Genomic DNA, 11,445 nt, shown 5'->3' with positions numbered 1-11,445 from the left:
ATCTGACATTCTTTCTGCTATAGCTGTACCTCCTCTAATGTTGAATTGTCCTGCATTGTTTGTGGTCCTTTCTTTCCCTGTCTTTTCATGTTTTTCACGTTTCTTTCCAGCTCTGTATGACTGTAGTGTTATTGTTTTTCTCCTATAGATTTGTATTGCTCTTGTATAGTTTGAGATCTCTCCTTTGTGATGGGAGACAATGTAAACAGTTCCCAATATCAACTATACACTTTATGAGCTAGTTTTTGTTATTAATATATTTATAGTAAGTCTCTATGTCTACAGATGTTGGCTTCAATTATAATTTAAAATATATTCATTAGCTTCATAAAAGGCATACAGTTTCTGGTGGCGTATAGAGAACTGAGGGTCGGTCGTAGGACTTTATGTTTAGGGGGGAAGATGTGAGGGTATGAGGTTAATATATCTTAGCTACTTTGGAGGAGAACTCTAATGAAGGGGGTTATTAACAGGAGAATAGACAGGAGGTATTTTAGGATAGTTAAGCATGTGGGAGGACAAAAAGAAGCATAGAAAGAAACACCTATTTGCATTTAGTAAATTACACGCAGTAGAAGTAGTAACACTTGGGAGGTTGAGAGAGGAAGAGAAGGAGGAATAAAAGTAAAAAGAAAAGAAGAAGAAAAAAGGGGGTAAAGGAGATACAGCAAAATGAAAAAAGAGAGAGGAAAAGAGATAAGAGAAAGATAAAAAGGAAAGAAGGAAAAAGGAAAAAAAAATGCACTCTGAGAATTCTGCTTTCTTCTCTTCCAGTACGTTCCAGGTTGAGTCTCTGCCCTCAGGGTGGGGGAAACAATGGGTGTGGGGCAGCTCTCCCTCTCCAATCCTGACTCTTTGGGCTGCTCCTGGTCTCTATCCCCTCCCCTCTCCTGCCCACCAGGCCCAGTGGATGGATCTCTTGTCGGCAGCCCTGGGTTCACTGGGGGCTTGCGGAGCCCTGTGCTGCTGATCAGCTGAGCGCTACCTCTGTGTGGGGTGGTCACCAAGTCACCAAGTCGCGCAGCTGTGGAGAGGGGAGTTGGAGAGGCAGCCTGTTCTGTGGCGTTCCCTCTGCTAGCCACGCCCCGGGAGCTGGGGAGAAAGGTTCTGAGTTACCACAGCTGGGTGCGGGGGCGGGCAGGGACTCACACACCTGTTGAGATGCCATTGCATTGTCTGCTGCATCTGCCCAAAGCTGAAGAGGTACATTTTCCTGGAGCCGCCATTGCCATGCCAGGGCGTCCATGAGGTGCAGGGAGCCGGGCTCTTCTGTTCCTAGCTGCCTCCAGGATTTGGGCCTCAGTCCGCTGCCCTGTGGCGGCACGGGTCACAGTCTGACCCACTCCAGCCCTGAAGGGTCAGTGACCCTGCGTCTCCAAGCTGCCACAACTCTGCGGGGCTCCACTCTGCGTCTGCGCGGGTCCCAGCTCCGCCATGCTGGCCGGCTTCCCCATGTCCTGGGCGCCTTGCCACAGACCACTGTTTAAATCCTGCCACATGCCCCACGAAGCTTAGCCTCCTGAATGAGAGCCCCGTGAGGGAAAACGTCTGGCCACTCACTCGGAGTCGCACCGATAACAGGTTCTCCTCTACTCCGCCATCTGGGAGTCTCCAGGTTGCCGTTTTACGCTCAGTTCCTGTTTTATGACTTCCACCAACACATTGTCTGTGGCTCCTGTGTCTGTGAAAGAGCCACTTACTTGACACCGTCGTGGCTCCAGTCATTCCTGTGCCTTGTTCACTTACCTGATCATCTGTTTAGTGTCTCAATCATGGTGCAAACTCCATAGGAAGTAGTACTTTAAGAGGCTTCCTGAGAGCCCCGAAAAGCAATCTCTCCTATTTCTACTTCCATGCCCTCCTGCACTTCTTTTAAGTCACTCAGTATCATCTGCCTGGTTGAGTTGTCTTTGTAAATGTCTGAGTTTTCTTCCAGATGAAAAAGCTTTGAGGGTCACGGACTATTTAATAAATTTATATGTTTTAGTAATTCAGCTCATCTCTGTACACACAGGCTGTTTCTCACATGTAGCAGCTGCCTCCTGGAAGAACAGGTCAGACACAGGGGCACACACCAACTCCAGCGAGTCAGGAAGCTTACAAGTTCAAGATCAACCTCAGTAATTTATGAGGCTTTAAGTGACTTAAGAAGACCTTATATCAAAATAAAAAAATTGAAAAAGGGCTGGGGATGTAGTTCAGTGGTAAAGCACTCCTGTGTTTGAGCCTCAGTTAAAAAAATGGAAACTAGTAGAGTAGAGGACATGGGAAGGGAACCAGGGAGAGGAAGGGCAGAAAGGGGAGGTGCAAGGAAAAAAATTGACCAAATTATGTGCATGTACAAATATGTTGTGGTGAGTCCCACTAGTACCTGTAGTTATAATGTGCCAATAAAAGTTAATTTAAATGGTTTAATTAGCCTGCAATAATTGCATCATTTTACAGTGTTCAGTGTTGAAAGGCCAAGGCTCGTTGTCAGAGATTAAAATGCCCACACACAGATAGCAGTGACAAAGAAGATGCACTTTACTGCAAGCTGGTGCTAGCTTATATAGAAAGTGAGAGTCAGTTATCTTAAACCAGAAAGCTCCCAGGGCCAATCATAGTAAAGGTCAGGTCATCACCTATTGTGCACGCATGTCCGCCCTGCATAAGATTCATGGGGATCAGGAACACTTCACTAGTGGGGAAGACGGGAGGGCCAATTAGAAAATTTTCAAAATAACATGTTATCCGCCCACTGGTAACTTGCCCACTCCATGTTGCTTATCTGAAAGGCCCAGGGAGTTCTAGCCGCCCACTGGCAATTTGCCCCCGGCCATGTCTGACAGGCCCCGGGGAGTTCTCAGGGAGACTCCCAACAAGTGTGATCTTGCAATACATGCATACAAAGTGTACTGACCCAATCAAGGTAATTAATACTTCCATCCCTTATCATTGCTTCCTGTTGGAGCCTTGAATCTCCTTTCTTCTATTGATTTGTAAAATATACGATAGGCTATTTTGAACTATAGTCCCCTCCCTCTCCTGTAGCATACTCAAACTTATTACTTTATCTATTTGGGTACCCATTGGCAAATAACTTCTTCTTTTTTTTTTTTTTTCTAAGATTGAACGAAGGGTCCTTAACCACTGAGCCTCATCCCTTTTTATCTATCTGTTTATTATTTATTTTTATTTTAAGACAGGTTCTCGCTAAACTGCTTAGGACCTCACTAAGTTCCTGAGGCTGGCTTTGAACTTGCAAGTCTCGTCTCTTAGCCTCCTGAGCTGGTGACTTTTAAAAAAATCAATCTAAGTATAGTCAGAAGAAAAAGTGTGAAGAGTTAAAGATTTTAAATATATTTGTACAATTATGCAAAGTTAATGTTGATGCATTGCTTGATATTTTACAAAATGTGGGGTTTACTTTGAAACCTGGGAACATGCAGTTTGCTAAATCGGAGCCAGATTTTAAGATGTGAATTTGACATGAAATTTTAAAGGACTCTTAAAATTTTAAAATGTGAGAGCTACCTCTTACTTTTAGTGTTTCCTTTGAGGAAAATATTATAGTTTGCATCTGAATTGCTTCCCAAAGACTCAAATGTTGGTTGCTAGGTCCCATGTTGGTGGCACTGTTGGGAGGTGGTGGAGACTTTAGGAGGTTGTGTTGTAGGGACAAATGAGGCAAGGCACCTGGTAGAAGCTCTGGCCCCTGACAAGGATTGTTGTGAGCACAAACCTCACATTGTTGCAGATCATCCAGGTGATGCTTGTGAGCTGGGGGACATAGAAATGTTGACTCAGAACTGTCTCAAGTGCTGTATGTCCAACATATTTTCCTGCGAAATTGTGTGATAAAGGCTGGGGCTAGATTCTCCGAGATGGCTGTGCCGGCCATCAGAAAATCTCCACCATGCACCTGGGAGAAAAAGATTTTTCAGTCTTAAATCACTTACTGTCATGTTGGGAGTGTGCTGGCTCCCTTTCTGTTAGCTAGTCGGCCAGGCAGAAGGGCAGCCTTTAGACCTGAGCCTGGATTTTCTTCCCATTTTTTGCAGACAGCTAACCTGGCCTCTCTGTCAGCTCCTCAGTTGCCCTGAGAAACCACAGTGTTTTCCTTTCAATGACCTTGGCATTATATAATCACACCCTTCCCGGGAGCCCACAGTGCATCCAGAAGTGTAAGAATTTCTTGCCCATACATCATGCCCCCCCCCTTTTTTTCTCCTGAGTTAATTAGCCTACATAAGGCCTGTGAACATGAAGGGTAGTGAACGCATATTCCGAGTCTGTGTAAATATCCACACAGACTCCTGCTGTCAACTGAGGTGCTTGAGTCAGAACAATAAGTTTTACTTTTTGTGCTGAAGTTCCCTGAGGCAGAGGTTCTGCCTCGACAGTGGAATCCAGAGTGACCATTGCGTATCCAGCAAAACATACCTCATCTTTTATAAAACTGCTTCCATGTGTGAAGTACTCTGCATCAGCGTCCTTGAGAGGCTGGTCTGTTAGGTCTGGTCTGCTGGAGAACACTTCATCCATGACCTCAACACATTGTGATCAGGTTCTCCAGGTCCAATGGGCAGCAAAGGGGTTGGGTTTAGAGTTCTGACGACCTCAATGTGGATACGTGGGTTTTCACATAACATGCCCTGATATTTGACCATTTTTTTCCATTAGTCAACCAATAGTGTCCTTTATATTTTAACAATGTCAAAATTGAATGAGGAACTCTGACAACCAGTTCTTGTCCCATGGCCAGTTTATCAGCTTCCAACACCAGAAGAGCTGTGGCTGCAAGGGCCCCGAAAAAAGGTGGCCAGCCCTGGGCTACAGAGTCCAGCTTTGTGGACAAATAGACCACTGGATGGTGCCATGTCCCCAGCATCTGAGTCAAAACTCCCAGAGCCACTCCTGACAGATCAAGGACATAGAGAAAGAAAGGCTTCCTGAGGTCAGGGAGCCCTAGTCCAGGTGCACTGGTGAGTGCTTGTTTAATGTCCTCAAAGGCCTTTTGCTTAGTTGGCCCCCACATCAGAGGATCTCATTCACCCCCCTTTGTGGCTTCATAGAGGGGTTTTGCCATGACTGAAAAGTCAGGAATCCATATATGGCTGAACCCAGTAGCCCCCAAGAATTCTCTAGTCTGATGGCAGGTTGAAGGCACTGGAATTGAGCAGATCTCCTGTTTCTTTTGAGGCCCAGTGGTTGTTTTGTTCTGTTGCTGTGTCAGATGGTAACCAAGGTATTTGACTTTTTGTTGATAGATGTGGACTTCTAAGTTAGAGTCCAGTGCTTTCGCAAAGATGGTGTACCCAAGCTGGGAGAAACTGTCATTTAGGGAAGGGAGGCATATGTAGAGCCTCTGGCGCTTTAAGATACAGGAATTTTTTTTGTTATCTCCCCGTGCAGGATCTTGGCTGCTAGGATTCTACAACTCTTAAATCTAATGTAAATCTTAGCAGAGACTGATGACCTGGGACATCATTTGTATAAAAGGCACCTATGTCAATCTCGCCGTGGGCCGTCTGCCAAGGTTGGAGGGCAGTGGTGCGGTTCCGTGCAGGTCCTGGTGTGGCAGCCACATTGTGCCCTCCTAGGTGTTGCTCTCTGACTGTGTGGCTTTCTCCTCCTGCCAGGTGGGGAGCCTGTTCTAATTGTATAGAGTAGCTGCCCTGCTTGTGTTTTGTTCAGTATGCCTGGGTGCATGGGGCTCTGTGGCCCTTCCTGCTGGTGGCACAGTTTATCCACTTATGGCTTGGAGCCAGGGTGGCATGTCCTTTTGGAGTGAGCACCCTATGGCCCACTACTGGTTAACATGAACATATTCCTGGTTCATTTGGAGGCTTGCAGCAGCTGAGCCCTCCTGAGGCGCTGGGTCCCGTGCATCAGATGCAGCTGTGTGGGTCTACGGGACCCTTACCATATTCGTCAATCATCAACTTCCGAGCAAGTGAGAAGAAACTGAAAGGAGGGGCTGGGGCCACAGTCTGGGGGGAACATTCCCTCCTTCTCTGTTCCAGGCTTAGCATTTGAGCATGGCAGTGGGTGCTTGCCCGCCGGGGCCACTGGAGGCTTCCCATTTTATCTGGCCACGCTGTTTTTCCTTATAAACCTTTGGACCATTGTCTTTGTACTGGTGAGACCCCCCTTTGAGTGAACTCTGGGGTATAAGGAGATCCATCCTCCTCTTTATCTTTCTGGTCTGGCTGTCTTTGAGTCTCTGGGTCTTGACTGATGAAAACTGTGGCGGCCACCTTAATCAGCTCACTGGCACACTTCTCAGTAAAGTGCTCTAGGATTGTAATTTTTGGCAAATGGCTCTCTGAGCCTGTCCCACAAAGGCTGCATTGATCACCTGTTGCTTGCGCCTGTACATTTCTTCACTGACAAACTTGCATTGCGGCTGCAGTATTTGCATGGTGCCCCTCCTCCCACGGGCACCTCTGGGCAGGGAGAGGGGCGGCAGCGGCGGTGGCCTGGACATTTAGCTCCGAGTCAGTTGGGCACCTCTCTTTTGATCATTGCTGCCAGTTTCATACAGCAGAGGGGCCCTAGGCAGATGTGGGGCCCAGAGAAATGTTCAGGGCTATGGAGGGTGCCAGAGGGAGATGCTGGAGCAGTGGGAGGCTTATCTGGGCTCTGTTTGTCTGCAGACGTGCTCGGCTTAGGCTGGGGCTCAGGGCTGGCTCCGACTCCTTCTAACTCCTGGGCACAGACAGTGTGTTTTCTTCTTTTTTTTTCTATTTTTTTTTTACACTTTCTCTGAGGGCTTCTTGACATCTCTTTATTTTAGACCTTCTTCTTTGCTGGGGTCCATCCCTGGTCTGGATAATGGGCTGCATCAGATCACTCATGGCCCAGGGTTTCTCCGTGTCGGAGGGAGTATGGTTTTTCCAGCTTATGAGCTCAATGGTGGAGAAAGGCTGGCACACAAAACTGCTTTGTCTCCCTCAGACATTTCCCTTCTGGCCAACATGGGCAGGTCCTTTGATCCCTTGCTGGGGCAGCTGGAGAATTCTCATCTGAGTTATGGCTCTGGTCTTGGGACAAATCTCCCACCTTCATCTTGGGAGGTGAAAGAGTCTCTGGTCCTAGGAAGCCATTGGCTCTGAGGACATCACAGAGGAAGGAATAGCCAGTATTGGCGGGGGCCATCATTTGTTGTCTCTGAGGACAAGGAGGCTAGGGGACAGTCTGCTGTCCCCGTGGTCTTGGCAAAGTTGGTCTTGGGTCCTCTTCTGGCTCACGGGGAAAACTGTTTCCCTTCCTGTCTTTCCTAGTCAGGTTTTCTGGTTAGCTGCTTTCCGCTGGGTCTTAGAGACCACTGTGCTCCTGGCTAACATCAGCTTGGACTGTCCATCCAGACAGGCTCTCAACCAAGGGGGCTGTTTCTGCACTCTCTCTTGACAGCAGTCAATATCAGAGAATTGGTTCAGGGTTCCAACAACAATCAAAGGACCTCAGCCATGACTCTCTCATCTAAAGATCCCTCTGGTGGCCAGCCCACCTCTTGGGTGAGCCACTCTGATTCACAGAGTATGCCACCTTTGGGGAGTGACTCTCACCCACAGCCACCAGGAAAACCTTCCTAAAGGCTTCTCACACACATTCCAGAGGCTCGGTTTCCTTAGGTGCCTCCCACGTTCCACCCTGCATCGGTGTCGCACACTTAGAACAGAACACACTTAGGACAAGACTCCGCTTCGTCCATCTCCGGCCGCTCCCCTCGCGGGACCTGGGGCCCTCTTAGCCTTGCGGGTCGGAATCAGCCCCGACCTGGAGCTTTCACCTGGACGTTGGTTGGTGAAATGCCGCCATAGAGTGTCTGAGGGGCCACGAACCGCGGATCAGGACTCTGCACTCGCTTCGGCCCTCGGGTTGGGTCGGAACCCTCCCTTTGTCCGTCTCATTCACACACTTTCACACACTTTCACACAGACATGCCAGGACAGAATTTCCACACCGCCCAGATTCCAACAATTCCAAACCAAACAGAAAGGGGGTCACAGTTTCCCCTCTGCTCACTGACCCCGAACAGAGAATACTCGGGTGACTCCCCGGGTCCCTTTCAGCTCCAGCCTCTTTGGAGGGTACTTGGGACCCAACAGAGAGTGATCAAGCCTCTCTTCCACCCGCTTAGGCCTCAAAGGGGAAGTCAGGTGGGCTGCAAAACCAAATGGACCCGGGTCCTACCTGTTCAGCTGGGCGGTGCTCCAAAACCCTAATTCTGGTTCTTGCTGCCTGTGGGTTCCGTTGTGTTCTGGGGTGGCAGCCCCAGGGTGCTGGGTGAGTCAATCCTCCTTCAGGCCAAGAGTGGCCTGGGCGTGCCAAGGAGACCACTGTCCCCCATCGCCCCAGGGAAGCAGGTCCCTGGAGACAAGAGAGGCACAATAGCCTTCCTTACCTCCTCGGTCCCATCTGGGTCACCAAAAATGTTGTAGAGACAAACGAGGCAAGGCACCAAGACAGCAGGAAACAGTTTTATTTGGCTGCAGCCAGGTTCAGAGGGCACAGCCTTTGCTGTAATCAATCAATCCCCTGAACCCCGAGTTCAGGGAGTTTCAGAGTTTTATACCCAGTGTGTAAGGGGAGGGGCTCAGGAGTTCCCAGTCTGCAGAAGTTCACTCTTTCACTCTTCTGGACAAGTTAACCCTTCAAGGACAGCACCTGAGAAGGGGAGAGCTTCTTCTCCCCTTTCTCTCCTCCCCCTGCCAGCTGTTACCATGGAGCCCATTTGTAACTTATCTTAAAAATGTAGACATCTCTGTGAAGCCCAGCTCAAGGCCAGAGGCCTTGTTTGCACATTTCTACAAACCACTATACTAGATATGTGTTTGTGAAAACTAGTAAGGGGTGTCCAGCACCTGGAGTTCTGATGTCTTCTCGGCTAGTGGCCAAGTAAACAGGGTGACACAAAAATAGGAAAGTTTATCTACATTGGACTCTTTTTCAGAGACTCTTTTGCTGACAGTCCCAAAATCAGCCATGGCGAAGAGGGCTTTTCTGTGGAGAACGAGGGTGCCCACTTCAGTTGGGCCCCTTTGGAGGTGGATCACTAGGGGAAGATTTATTTTTTTCCCCATGCACATACTCACTCTTCTTTCTTTCTTTCCCTCTCCCCTCCCCTCCCCTCCCCTCCCCTCTCCTCTCCTCTTCTCTCCTCTCCTCCCTCTCCCCACTGGCCCCTCTCTCTTGCTATGATTTTCTACCTCACCACAAGCCCAGATGCAATGGAGCCCTGTGATTATGGTCTAAAACCTCTGAAATCATTAGCCAAAATCTTTCTTCCTCTAAGCTTTTCTCAGGCATTTTATCACAGTAACAGAAAGCTGAATAATTCAGGAAATAAATGTCATTGACATTTTGGTTTATTGGATGAGCTGTGAGTGCAGAAATATGAATTTCATGTTGTATCGTAAAATTGATTTAAGCAACCACTATGGAATTTTTATGTGCCATACCCAGCTTATGAAAAAAGGTGGAGACTACAACAATTTTAAATCTTGAAATACATTTAAAAGACATAATTTCCCTGAATTTTCAATGCAGGCTTTTTTTTTTTTTTTTTTACTATCATGCTCACATGGTTCTGATAAAAACAAATGGAAGGGCTCATTTAATCTTAGAGTAGATGTTGCCAGATAAAAATATAGGAACTGACGCTTATATAAAAACGGGACAGCATAAAAGAGACCAAAACCAAACAAGCAGACTGGTTTGGCTCAAGGTTCACATATCCAGAATAAATCTACTAATTTACATCCTTTCAGACCCGCAAACATTGCTAAGCAGAGGGTAAACACAGCAACAGCATTATCCCAAAGTAGTGTGCTGTCATTGTACACTATGAGGTAGTGTTGTAGTTTAGATGTATTAGAGTTGGGATTTGCAATGTCCTACAAAGGCCCCCGAGGTAAAGGCTTGGTTCCCAGAGTGGTGTTCTTGGGAGCTGCTGTAACCTGTAAGAGATTGAGGCCTAGTAGGAAGTCTTTAGGTTATTAGGGGTGTCCTCTTAGAGGGGATTTTAAGACCCCATTCTCTGCCTCTCTTTTTCTTCCTGGCTTTGAGGCTAGTGGTTTTGCTTGGCCAACCCTCATTCCATGATGAGTTGCCTGCCACCCCACTCTGTGCCCCATCACAGAGATGGTGTGATCAATCATGGCCTCCAAAACTGTGAACCAGAGTGCACCTTTTCTCTTTGTGGTTGGCTCTGTCAGGTATTTATTATAGTGGTGGGAATTGACTAACACCCTAGGTCTCCAGTGTTCTTAGGAGATCCATCAATGTGCTAAGGAGCTAAAAAGCTTTGTAGTCTGGATACTGAGTACAGAATTCAGAGTGTGGGAGCTGGGATTGCACTTCCGATTCTTAAGTAGGTCAAGAGTGATACCAAGTGTGATCTTTGAGTTACCCAGAGTCTTTGTGGCTTTTCTTTTTTTTGGAGGGGGTGCAGGTACCAGGGATTGAACTCAGGGGCACTTGACCACTGAGCCATATCCCCAGCCCTATTTTGTATTTTATTTAGAGACGGGGTCTCACTGGTTTCTTAGTGCTTCACCATTGCTGAGGTTGGCTTTGAACTTGGAATCCTCCTGTCTCAGCCCCCTGAGCTATTAGTATTACAGGTGTGTGCCATCACACCTGGCTTTCATTATGGCTTTTGGTCTTGTATAGTCTTTGAAGCCTTAGAACAATTCTTCGTGTGTGTGTGTGTGTGTGTGTGTGTTTGTGTGTGTATTATTTATTTTAGTTGTGGATGAACCTTTATTTTATTTATTTATTTTTCTGTGGTGCTGAGATTTGAACCCAGTGTCTCACACATGCTGGGCAAGTGCTGTACTACTGAGCCACAACCCCAGCCCCAGGAAAATTCTTTATTTTATTTTATTTTTTTACATCTTTTTAAAATTTGTTTTAATTAGTTACACATGACAGTATAATGATCTTGACATATCATACATTTGAATCAAATGGGGTTATAATTATTCCTTTTTCTGAGTGTACAGGTTGCTGAATCACGTTGGTCATGCAGTCACGTATATACATACAGCAATAGTAGTGTCTATTTTATTCTGCTGTCCTTCCTATTCCCCCGTCCCCTCCCCTCCCGTCCCATCACTTCTCTCTACCCAATCTAATGTGACACGTTAGGCAAGTGCTGTACTACTGAGCCACAACCCCAGCCCCAGGAAAATTCTTAATAGTGAATTATTTTTGAGAAATATATCACTTATTTTAATTACATAAAACAGCGGCTTTCACGGTGGCATATTGTACACGTTATGAAAGCCGCTGCTCTCATACTCACCCCATGACCCTCCCATTGCCCTGCCCCCATTCTCCTTCCTCTTCTCTGATCAGTTTCCCTGCTACTTTCATGTCTTTTTTCATCCCTGGACTTCACATATGGGAAATTGTGGAATACTTGTCTTTCTGTTTCTAGTTTTTTTTTTTTTT

The sequence above is a fragment of the Marmota marmota genome, unplaced genomic scaffold (assembly GCF_001458135.2).
Source record: "Marmota marmota marmota unplaced genomic scaffold, marMar, whole genome shotgun sequence".
In the NCBI taxonomy this organism is placed as follows: domain Eukaryota; kingdom Metazoa; phylum Chordata; class Mammalia; order Rodentia; family Sciuridae; genus Marmota; species Marmota marmota.
The sequence above is the reverse complement of the archived record's forward strand: the minus strand, read 5'-3'. Positions refer to the sequence as shown.